The sequence below is a fragment of the Vanellus vanellus genome (assembly GCF_965231255.1).
Source record: "Vanellus vanellus genome assembly, chromosome: 4".
Lineage (NCBI taxonomy): Eukaryota > Metazoa > Chordata > Aves > Charadriiformes > Charadriidae > Vanellus > Vanellus vanellus.
This window is the reverse complement of record NC_138909.1, coordinates 77,555,648-77,568,138: the sequence shown is the minus strand read 5'-3', so window position 1 is coordinate 77,568,138 and position 12,491 is coordinate 77,555,648.

The following is a 12,491-nucleotide window of genomic DNA, read 5'->3' as shown; positions in this document are numbered from 1 at the left end:
GATATCCTAAGTGCAATCTGAAAATCCAGTTTCTGTCTGAGCCAGCACATCTAAGTAGTTTGCACATCTATGACATTTGCCTTCCATTGCCATCCAGGCGGTGACATCTCTCATCTAGGCGTTTATCAGCTCACATCTCAATTTGTGTCATGTTTTCCACAACCTTGAAAAATACAGTTCTCTTCCACTCATGCATACTGAAAGGGCTCAGAGGACTTGTCTGTGCGGCCTCTTGCAGACTGACATGACTGAGCTGTGTCAAATACGAGGTGATCAAAAATGCATGTGGAACAGCAGCCCAGCAGGACCTACCAGCTTGAGCCCAATGGCTTGGGGATGATTCAGGGAGTCTCTCACCTCCATCTACCACATACCTCATCACCATAACCAGATTGGCACGGACAAGGCACATTGGATACAGCACTCCAAGAAGGAAAGAGTTGGGAAGAGTTTCAACATCAACAACAAAAGAAGGAAAGCAACCTATGCTGTGAGTATTGGTGTAACCAGAGAATCATAGAATAGCCCAGGTTGGAAGAGACCTCAAAAGATCATCTGGTCCAACCTTTCATGGGAAAGGAAGCCTAGTTCAGACTATCTAGTATCCTGTCCAATTGCATCTTGAAAACCTCCAGTGATGGAGACTCTGACACGTCTCTGGGAAAGTTGTTCCAGTAAATGACTTCTCACTGTAAAAAACATCTTTCTTGTGTTGAGCTAAAATCTCTCCTGGTGCAACTTGTACCTGTTGTCCCTCATCTTCTCCATGTGACTCCTTGTGAAGAGAGAATCTCCATCCTCTTCGTAGTTGCCTTTTAAGTACTTTCCTGAGAATGAAAGATCAGTCAAGTTAAAGTACGGTATCCAAGCTCTGGAAGAGTGCAACAATTACAGGAAGCGACCTCAAATTTGACCCATAGCTGGATAATTTTGATAAAGGTTTTCATCAGCCAATTCTCAGATTATCAAGAATAAGAAGCCTTAAAAACTTCTTTATGTAAACATGCACATCATGCTAAGAAAAAAAGAATTCAAGGTTTTGTAAAAGCAATAATCTTCTTGCATGAGGTCTATACTAGCGCGATCGTAGAATCTGATGTGTCGCTTCGGAAAATGCACTTAGGGCAGGAAACGCTGACACTGACATTAAAACATTACCTTTCAGCATAGTGTTATTCATAAACAGTAGGCATGTCCTTATGTGCACTTAGATATAACTCTCTTCGCAATGCCAAAAAAAAAAATTAATTGCTGTATAGTACGGAGTTCAACTCCAATTGGCATTAATTAGGAACATGAATCATGTGTGTGAGAAAGGAAGATATTGTTAAATTAGAGTTCTGCCTTAATCCTTTCTTGTTAAGCTCTCCTTCAACTTTAGAAGACACTCCTCTGTCACAGTGACAGTCAGCAAATGACAACCCGTCTTGCTCTGCATCCTTGGAAAAGGCTGTGCAAACGTCAGTCCTTTTGAATCTGTCATCCTTTGTGATTCCTCCCCCTGTCTAATGTGTTGTTCATCTTCACAATTATCTTTCATTCCCTTAAATTAGACTTTTCCATATGATGTTTTCTTTAAATATAAACTATAATCATTGTCTGGAAATTATGCCTTCGGGAGATTTATTTTTTCTCCAACTTGTTCCTTTCTACATTTTGTAACTTAGTGAAAATATGCTCTTGCTTCTCTCTGAAAAAAATGAATATGACCTTAGGAAAGATTAAAGCCAAAACAGAGTACTAATTGCCAAAGACGAACTGCTATAAAATTGCACAGTGTTGCCATACTTAGGTAAAGGATATTTGTTGCTAAAAACAAAAACATTACAGTAGTGCAGGCAGCCAAAAGCCTGGGACAATTTATCCAAGTCTACTTCATTATTTTATATTGTAAGTTCATGTCTATATGTAATCCTGGTTTCAGTTCTGAAAAAGTAAAGCATTCCTGATGGTTAATATAGAAGCATAACTCATAGCAAGTTTATGATGCTAGTGCTATTTGTGCATCTCTACTTTTAACAACTCTATGAGCTTGTGTATTAGGTAAGTTATTTTTTTTAGTTAAATGTCTTTTATTATTATAGTTTCGTGACATTATAGAACAACCGTAAGTTTATTTCTAATATCCCAACTTTAATATCGTGTACTCAATGATTTCTATTATTTATATTCATTGTATTGCTTTTGCTTTCTTTCAGCTTTATCATATCGATGTAATTTAGCATCATCTTACTTTTTTATAGAAAACTGATGTGGGTCAATGCCACAGAAGGTGAAGCACGTGTACTTTAGATTTAGAAATGATGAGAAATTTCATGTGTATAGACGAACTTGATTGTGAATATATAAGGGAGCAACTGAACGTCCGTTTCCATCTGTGTCCTAAGAGCTACCACATAAAGGCGGTGCATGAGCTGGCAGAGTGACGCTGTGCCAGGTCTTACATCAACGTGGTACGAACATGTCAGGACATTATTATACTGTCCTGCTTGTCTCAGCTGGACTGCTTCTTGGTCCAGTGCATAATAAAACCAGCTGATTTGTATGTCCCTTTCCACATTTAGTCCTCGCGCTTGCGTCAGCACCAGGCCTTGTATACACATTTTTACTTAAATGTTCAGATCAGTTGAATTTAGACAAATCTATACCCACAAAGAGGGTTGCTTTGTCCTGGAGTACCATAGTCCCATGAACCTCACCAGGTTTTAAATATTCAATGCCACTACAATGTTCAGCAAAGGAAAAACAAAGTCAAAGTAGGTCTTAGAACTGTGTCCAGTTCTGGGCTCCCCGGTTCAAGAAGGACTGGGAACTGCTGGAGAGGGTCCAGCAAAGGGCTCCAAAGATGATTAGGGGACTGGAACATCTGTCTTATAAGGAAAGGCTGAGGGACTTGGGTCTTTTTAGTCTAGAGAAAAGAAGACTGAGGGGGGATCTTATTAATGCTTAGAAATACTTAAAGGGAGGGTGCCAGAGGGATGGGGACAGTCTTTTTTCAGTGGTGCCCAGTGACAGGACAAGAGGGAACGGGCACAAATTTAAACATAGGAAGTTCCATCTAAACATGAGGAGGAACTTCTTTCCTTTGAGGGTGGCAGAGCACTGGCACAGGCTGCCCAGAGAGGTGGGGGAGTCTCCCACTCTGGAGACATTCCAAACCCGCCTGGACGCCGTCCTGTGCAACTGCTGTAGGTGCCCCTGCTCTGGTGGGGGGGTTGGACTGGATTATCTCCAGAGGTCCCTTCCCGCCCTGACCATTCTGTGATTCATTCTGTGATTAGGGTGCGCTGAGCTACTCCTGTAAAACTGTGTTCGGATAGGCCAGATTAGGGCCCCATTTGGACTGTACTCCAAGAGCTGGGGAAAAATAGTGCTTCGCTTGCTGTTATTTCACGAAGTGACACAGATAGTAGACCAGCTTCATTCCTCTCTAATTCCTCGGGTATTAGGGCTGACTAGCTGCATGTAGCATACAAACAACGTCTCAAAAGAGTATGATGGGGTACATTACTGCTGCGCTCCCAAATCCTCTGGATGCTACCTTGACCTTTCAAGCAGAATATCTCTCAGTCCACAAAACTTAGCTCTCCATTAGTCACAACGAATCACAGAGTTGGCTTCCCTCATAAGCTACCTTTATTCATCTCATTGTCGCGATGCTCAATTGTATGTTAATCTATCACCAATTGCCATATTAATAACATATTTTTAGTCTAAAGCAATCTGGGTTGTTTTTCTTGCTTTTGTGGAAAAAAAAACAGCAAACTAACAACCCAAAACAAAACAAAACCCAAACCAAAGAGGTCCCTTTCCTCCCTGCTCCCCCGAAAAATAATCCACTCCAAAACCTCAAGGGCTTTTAGAAACATTTTATTGATTTTAAAAAGTGTTGTAAATTTTGAAGTGTATTTATTCATGCTGCTTTTTTCTTACAGAACATTTTAGTAAGAGAATTAGAAACTTCCTAGAAATTATACTTTCAGGAGAAATCCTGAATACCTGCTTGGAAATTAGGTTTTAGAAAATATCCAAAGGCTACTGGGAAAAGATGGTTTAAATATAAAAACAGAATGCTATTTAAAATATTTTCTGACTCTTCAGACGTAAATTCTTTGTTCAAATCCTGAAGAGGAAAAGCAGCAACAAATCTGCTAATGTTATAAATCAGTCCTCTGACCTTTTGAGCTGAATGTATTAGCTCTGCTGAGATTTTAGTTTCACTGTTTTATATCTGAGAAAACTTTAAGTCAGATGGACATGTTATAGAGTTGTGCATAGTATATACCTATAAAATAGCAATATTTTTTTAAATATATATATTTTATGTTTAATCACTTAATAGCAGCTGATTGATAGAGAGTTGGGACTTGTCATTTTATAACCGTTAGATTTTTTCATATAATTTTTTCTCCTGCTTTTGTTGTCTTTTTTGTAACATTTAAATGCTGCGACCTTTTCAAGCAGGAACTTTCCCTCCTCCCTTACATTCTAGTCATTCCTTCCTTGCCACAGAGAGCTCTTTTTAGAGACGGTTTGCGTTTTACGTTTCTGCTTTGACCGGGCATCAAGCTCAGATCAGCACACGGCTCGGGGGTTGAGGAGAGGGATCGGTTGTTGAACCACATCTGTATGCCTGGCAGGTAAATCACCCACCCAAAAGCAACTTGTCTTCCCCGGAGGGTGGGTCAAAGCTTTCAGTAGAAAATATTGGCCATTTTATTCAGTTACTTAAATAATCCTCTCCCTTCCCACACATACTCTGAAAGATAATTTCCAGGGGTCTGGTTATTTAAAATCCCTTTAAAAAGCACAGGAGAAAACAAGCTCTGCAATATTTAAAGCAATTACACAACCTGAAAAACTACTGTAACTAGTCCAGGTTTTGAATAATTTCATTTTTGGAAAAGTGTTGATATTTACATACATATGCAAGGATTCGTATTAATCCATACATTTTTATTGGGTCTTTAATTACAAAGGATGAAAATAACTTCACAAGTACAGACAACTATCTTCAACATATTTGATAAAAGTGTTTGCCTCATTTCCCAGCTAAGGCAAGGGAACAATAACAAACTTGCCAAAGATAAGAAAAAGTTTGTAGATGAGCTTGGAATCAAACTATGCAATTTTACTTCTTGTAGCTGAAGCTTTCCACCAAACCCAGCACTTAGCAGGGCTACTCCACAGGCCAGACGTGCTATGTGCTGCAATTCAATCTGAGCCCTGAGTGACGGCAAAGGGGCAGAGGGATGTCAGCCACCTCCTTCGCCCCATGACATTAGTCAGTAGATACCTGTAGCTGATGAGAGATTGCCGAGGGCTAAGAATAGCCCTGTTTCTTTTATAGCCATAGTAATTCCCACTCTTCCTAGAAAGAGGATATCGATACAGGGATCTATGAATACACCGCTCCCACCCACAAACATCCCTCCCCGCGACATTTCTCTCATGGATGGTTTAGGGATGTACAGAGCAGCTCTTATCCCACTCTGGATGACCAATGGGGTGACTACAACTCGAGTGCAGGAACGAGGGTTTCAACAGGCTGCTCAGATTTATTGTAAAGAATTCAAAACATGGGGAAAAGAACAAAAGTGCTTTGTCACACAAAACTAATACTAGTGATTGTTTTATACTCCATTTCCAACATTGCTCAAGTATTATTTTAACATTTATGAAAAAAGAAAATTATTAAAGGTTTGAAAAGCTCATATCATTGGTACCACCATCTTCAAACTACTAATAGGATAAGCATGTTTGTGCCTCTTTAGGTGCAAACTTTTGCTGCAAAGCTGGACTAAAAGGTTAATTTCTCCCATGTCTTAGTTAGCTTTTCCATGGGATTTAGCAGCAACAAAAAGAAATGAGAATAAAATTGCTTTCCAGTTTTTTTTTCCTCTTATGTAAGCAGGTTTTGCAAGCAATTTAGAGAAATGTTATTAACAAGAGAACAGGGGATCCCTGAGAGAGTACTTTTTAGTAAATTGCAGCCCACATGGAAAAACAAATCATTGAGAACCATTCTGCTAAGCTCTTCTATTAGTTAAGGGCTAGTAGTTCTGATAGCAACATACAGAACAATTTTGGCAACTTAGTGCTGCAAATTCCTTTGAAGTAGTCAATTAATTGACAATGAGGGTTCATCTGTCATCACATAACTTCATTTACTTAACCTTTTTGCATTAGGGCTATCTGAGAGAACGTACATACCGTAAGTGCTATATTTACCTCAATCTAAGATAACAGCTCATTTCAGAAATGGTACATTTATTGCATGGGACAGGAGGGCTAACAAAAGCATGAATGTCTTGTCTTGCCTTCACATGTCATTACAGTTTTGGATGGTTGATTTCTGGTCTGACACAAAGAGAAAGACAGTTTTTTCCATGTCTGAAAGTATAAACGCAGCTGTGGCCCAGAAGAAGTACACATAAAACTGCACAAGCACTGAAGAGCAGATGTCCATGTTAACAAGGAGTTAATCCACAGCCAGGAGACAAGAGTATAGCTAGCAGCAAGCCAAAGATGTCAACAACTTAGTTCTTCTGTTCATCAACAGAGTTGTTTCAGGATCATGCATCTTCTAAATATTTAGCAACAGCCTTTTAAAATATCAACTGTGCCATACAAAAATGCATGGGAGAGGGTGGCCCAATTAGCCAAGTTTTCTCCGAGTTTACTGCCTTCTTGATGAAGGACTATAAAAATCAATGTTTAAGTATACTAAGACTGCAGCTGTAAAATGACGCGTGTAATCCTGAAGGTCAGTTCTCTGATAAACCTGAAAAGATCAAAGGCATGGAGCTGGCGTGAAGACTTGAGCCGTTCCCATATTTAAGATCCTTCAAATCTGTGTTTATGGTTTAGGTTTCTCAATAAACAGGTTTTGTTCCTCTCAGATATATGCACTTGTGATCACCAAAATCTGTCAAAATCAGTTTCATTAAAACTGGAAGCAGGGAGGCAGCTAAGGAGAGGACCACAGAGGAGGATTTTCTGGCTGCTTGTCAGATATCTTTATTTTTTTCTTTCATTTAATTCGAAAACTATTTTTGTGCAGCATTTCAAACAATGAAATCAATATTCGCGTTTGTTGGAATAGCTAACCAGTAAGAGATATGCATTGTTTGTGTGCTTTTTTTGTGCGAGGTCAATAGGTTAATTACACAAGTAAAAACTCTAAATTGTCTAGAGACTACTGAACTGGATAAATAAACAAAGCGTTCTGCAAAGTGTATTTAACGTCCGTGCGATTTATTCTTTTTCATTCAGTGGTGTTGCTGAAAGAGCAGCGGGGATTTTTGTAGCAATTTTCTGCGCTTTCTGCTTGAGGAAGTCTGCAGCCTCAGTCATTTGTATTTGAAGTTGATTAGGATGAAGTCAGAGTGCTCACATTTTTTTAACAGCTTCTACGAGTGTTTAGCTCAGGGGCAGGAAGAAGAAAAACAAATATTCCTTACAAATATTTCGTCTTGAAAGCATTTCCCCAAAAATACAACTGTGTGTGTGTGGTCAGACGGAAAAGGCACACTCGAGTCTACTGACAGACATGTCTTCAGACACCCGGCGGTTAACGAATGCGGTCCCTGATAGAAGTTGTTCTGATCAAAGCGTCACTTAAAATGTCTACCTGAGCATTTAGATTGAACTTCTGTAGAAGCTTATGATTTGTGCTAAAAAGGTTAGAAACTTACTAAGTAATACACATGTTAACTGTACGATGAGAAACTGTTCAAAAATTATATTAAAACGTTGCTAATTTCCAGGGGATTTTTTCTCCATTTACATGAAATATATTCTCAAAGTACAGTGTAATGTAGACTGTATTTTTCTTATCGGTAACAGCGGTGAGGCTTAAAATATGCTAGTACTGACAGTGATTGCAGTTTCAGTTTGGCCAAAGAATTACCTAAACTAAACTGAGGTCCTCTGTGTCCAGGACTGGGATACTAAAGCAAAACTTGAAACTGAATTCATTTGCTGTACGTGGATCATAGAACCATAGAATGGTTTAGGTTGGAAGGGACCTTAAAGATCACCTGGTTCCAACCCCCCTGCCGTGGGCAGGGACACCTCCCACTAGACCAAGCCTGCAGTTAAGCAAGTGCTCAGCCAACAAATGCCACGCTAGTTCTTTCCTTCGAAAACATCGTGCGTGGAAACACAAAGTTTCCAGGCAAAAGAATGGAAATCCATGACCAGTTCAAGCAAGGAATGTATGAACTTCTGCATTAACCTGACAATATCCAGGCCAAGGTAACAAGGGTTCTCTGCATAGAGAAACTCAACAAAATCTTTAAATCTAACTTCTCTCCCATTAATTCCTTTAACGCTATGCATATCCAAAACATCTCAGTGGGGGAAGACATTTTCAGTACTAAGAAATGTAGAAAAACATTGCTCAAGAAAATTAGATTTGTTATTGTAAGTGCTTTATTTCTTAATTTCTCCCTCCCCTTTTTTTTTATCTCGTGGGATGATATTGAAAATCACAGCTTTATCTTTTCTCCGGCATTTGTTATGACTCCTGCGTCATAAGGGTAAAGAGTAGTTACCATTAAACTTACAACAACTCGCAATTTTTTATTCTAATATGTATAATGACTGTTACTTTAGAGACTGTGTTTTGCTAAGACTTATCTCCATTTGAATTTTTACTTCACCTGTATTAGCAATTTTTACCCCATCAGAAAGACAAAAAATGAAATTTCATTTTAAAAAAAAGTCTGAGCAGTGGCAATGTGGTGTCCCTCTTTTATAGTTTCTTACCTGTTTTATGCATCAAAGATGAAAAAACAGTATTTCACAAATGAATTATATTCTGAGGAACACAGAATCAATCCTGGCATACTGCAACATAACCTACCATTAAAAAATATTTCCCCCTCCTTATATATTTCTTTTACCTGTATGAATTTATCATAGTGCATTTTCTTTTTCTTCATTTGATACTTTTTCAGCAATCTGATACCTATCATGACTGATACCTATGTGACTCTGAAGATTCAGTGTTTATGAAAGTAAAAACTAGGTAGTCTAGTCTATTGAACTGTTTTGGGGCAATACAAGCCAGCAGAGAAGCAGCCTCTGGTTCCTCTGACAATGTGAGCGCGATGAGAATAAATACCGTATTTTTTGCACGTGCACTAAAAACTTAACTGTAGTAGAACGAGCACTGTAAATCTGAACATACCCAACTGACATGTTGAAGGCGGTCACTTTGAAAACAAATGACACCCCAAAATTCCTAAATTTTCCCTTTCCTACTTTAAACTTTTGTTGTATTTATTACTCAAACAAGGGACTCTTGTTAATTACTGTGATCTATGTAGATTGGCACCAGCCGCGTATGCACGTTCCCCAGCTTCTCATTGACATTTATTGTTATATGGCTGCTAATTGCACAGCTGTCACTCTCTTTTATGGTCTAAGCCATATTGTTTGTGTCATTTATATCAAGTAAGCGTCTTGTCTTGTTCAAGGGGAAACAATGAAATCTTTTGCTAAGACACCGCACCTTCAAAGATCTGTGTTTACATATGGAAATTATCCAAATAGGACTGCGGCGATTACGGCCAATTCCAGTAGCGGGCTAAGGCACCTGACCAAAACTTAAATAAAACTGAAGCACATCAGCCTGAAATTGGGACCGTAACCAAATATGCATGTCATAAACACATCTCTTCCCCTTCACTTCCTCCGCGGCCTGCTCTCACGCTACGTCTCTCCCCCTCCTGCACAAGGTGTAAAACTTCCCCACCTTGAGCAAGTCCGCAGATTTCTCCGACAAAAGCCCTATTTGGATGCTGGAAGGAGGCATGGTTCTGCTGAAGCCCTTCAGGTGCGTTTAACAAGTGTTTTTTTAAAACATTTTACAGCTGTAAAATTGGCCTGACTGCAATCACAGTGGTAAGTGGTTAAAATTGAAATCAGGAAGATTGCGTGTACATTTTAATCGCTAAGGGGCGAAAGCCCTTTCCATGAGAAATCTCAATTCAGTGTCTCTTTCGGCCTGAATGTTTCCTGGAAGATTGTCCTGATTAGCGGGACAGGAATATTTCAGTTCAGTTCTCCTCTTGAATCTTAGAAGATGGACAGATTTATCTGACCAAAGTTGCTTAAATAAGATTTAAAACTATAAAGATCATAAAATAAAGCTTTACTTTGAAAAATTGCAGTCAGCAAAAAAAAAAACCCAAACACCTATGTTATGTCATATATTACAGTTGTCAATTTGGTTTTGCAAAATTATTTTTTTCTCCTTCTAAGGTCTTTGCATGAAGTACTGAAAGACAAAATTCAATGATTGCTTTTTCTTGTCTTTGATATCAAACTGAATTTGTCCAAAAATATTACTAGAGAATAATTAATAGTACCTGTGTAATCTGAACATATCAATTGATACTTAAAATCCTATATTATCATCATGATAGTGTTATTGAACCTATAGAAAACCTTGAAAAATGTAGCACAATTTCTACTTCGATAAAATAACAGTGAATCATTAATATAATTTGATTTCTGTTTCCTTTATCATAGATTTTAGTATGTTAAGCCTCTTGTAAGGATATTTTAAATATCTACAATTGCAATAACCACTTTCATTAGTATAGTGACAAAGAAGCAGCAGTTCAGTCTGCCTTATTTGGAAATAGTCAAATGCTAAATTTTGCCTGGTATCATCACTTGTCCCTTAATGAAAAGTCTTCTGTTCTTAAAACAGATCTGACTAAATGCCCTAATTCTACTGCCAAGAAAATTCAGTCTATACTTTTTTATTCTTGAAAATCTAGTGATTTTACTTTTCAAAATTCATTTATTTTATTGTCTGTACAAAATATTCCAAATATATTCTCATGAATAGTATTGTAATTTCATGCATATGACAGAAAATAGGGTAGTCATAATGATTCTTATTATAAAAGAGCAACTGCGGTACCCAATGTTTACTTTAATCATAGAATCATAGAACAGGGTGGGTTGGAAAGGACCTTTAAAGGTCATCTTGTCCAACCTCCCCTGCAATGAGCAGGGACATCTCCAACTAGATCAGGTCGCTCAGAGGCCTGGCCAACCTGACCTTGAATGTTTCCAGGGATGGGGCATTGACCACCTCTCTGGGACACCTGGGCCAGTGTCTCACCACCCTCACCATAAAAAATTTCTTCCTTCTATCTAGTCTAAATCTTCCCTCTTTTACTTTAAAGCCGTTACCCCTTGTCCTATCACAACAGGCCCTGATAAAAAGTTTGTCCCCTTCTTTCTTATAATCCCCCTTTAAGAACTAAAAGGCCACAATAAGGTCTCCCCAGAGCCTTCTCTTCTCCAGGCTGATCAACCCCAACTCTCTCAGCCTGTCCTCATAGGAGAGGTGCTCCAGCCCTCTGATCATCTTTGTGGCCCTCCTCTGGACCCACTCGAACAGCTCCGTGTCTTTCCTGTGCTGAGGGCTCCAGAGCTGGAGGCAGTACTGCAGGTGGGGTCTCACCAGAGCGGAGTAGAGGGGCAGAATCACCTCCCTTGACCTGCTGGCCACATTTCTTTTGATTGACCGCTGGCCTCTGGATGTGACCATCCAACCAATTCCTCATCCACCACACAGTCCACCCATCAAATCTATATCTTTCCAATTTAGAGAGAAGCATGTTGTGGGGGACCATGTCAAAGGCCTTACAGAAGTCCAGATAGATGACACCCATAGCTTGTCCACTGATGTAGTCACTCCATCACAGAAGGCCACTAGGATGGTCAGGCAGGATTTTCCCTTGGTGAAGCCACACTGGGTGTCTCAAATCCCCTCCCTGTCCTCCATGTCCCCCATATCTCACGTCCTCCCTATCACTTTTTTTTCCCCTTTTTCCTTTGCTCAGCTTAAACAAAACATCCATTTACTTTCTTTCTTCTTCCCAGAGCAAAACAAATGATGCAGCACACAACAGGTCCCCCTGTTATAGCCATCACCAGTTGATAGCCATTCCTACCTGATACTGACTTTGATCCACTCTCGCTAAGCAGCTGGTGCCAGACGTGGTAGCCAGCAAGCTTCACTGTGGAAGTATCTTCTCTGATTTGTTTCTGTCCACATACTTCCTTTGCCAGAAATATTTTCCCACCCTGTACAACAAAAGTATACCTGGTATATCTTCCCCAACTCCCTTTTTTCTCATTTATGAGCAAACTTTCTGATTCACCAGCTGAAACGCTCATCAAGTCGTTTCCACATATGATATCAACAATGTTTTTGCCATCTAGCTTTTCAGATTCCCGTTCCACGCAGATTTAGAGAATATATTGGCCCCTTCACACTTTTTTATGTCAATTTTTGTGTGCTCCCATTTGACACCAGCAACGACTTTTATTTCACTGAAATCTTCTGTAGATTCTTCCAAAACTTAACCTTATATATACTCCTTATATTGAAAAACTCTTTCCTGGAAACTTTCCTTGAAATAAATAAAAAATGTCTATCTATGTCTCTTTATGATTTT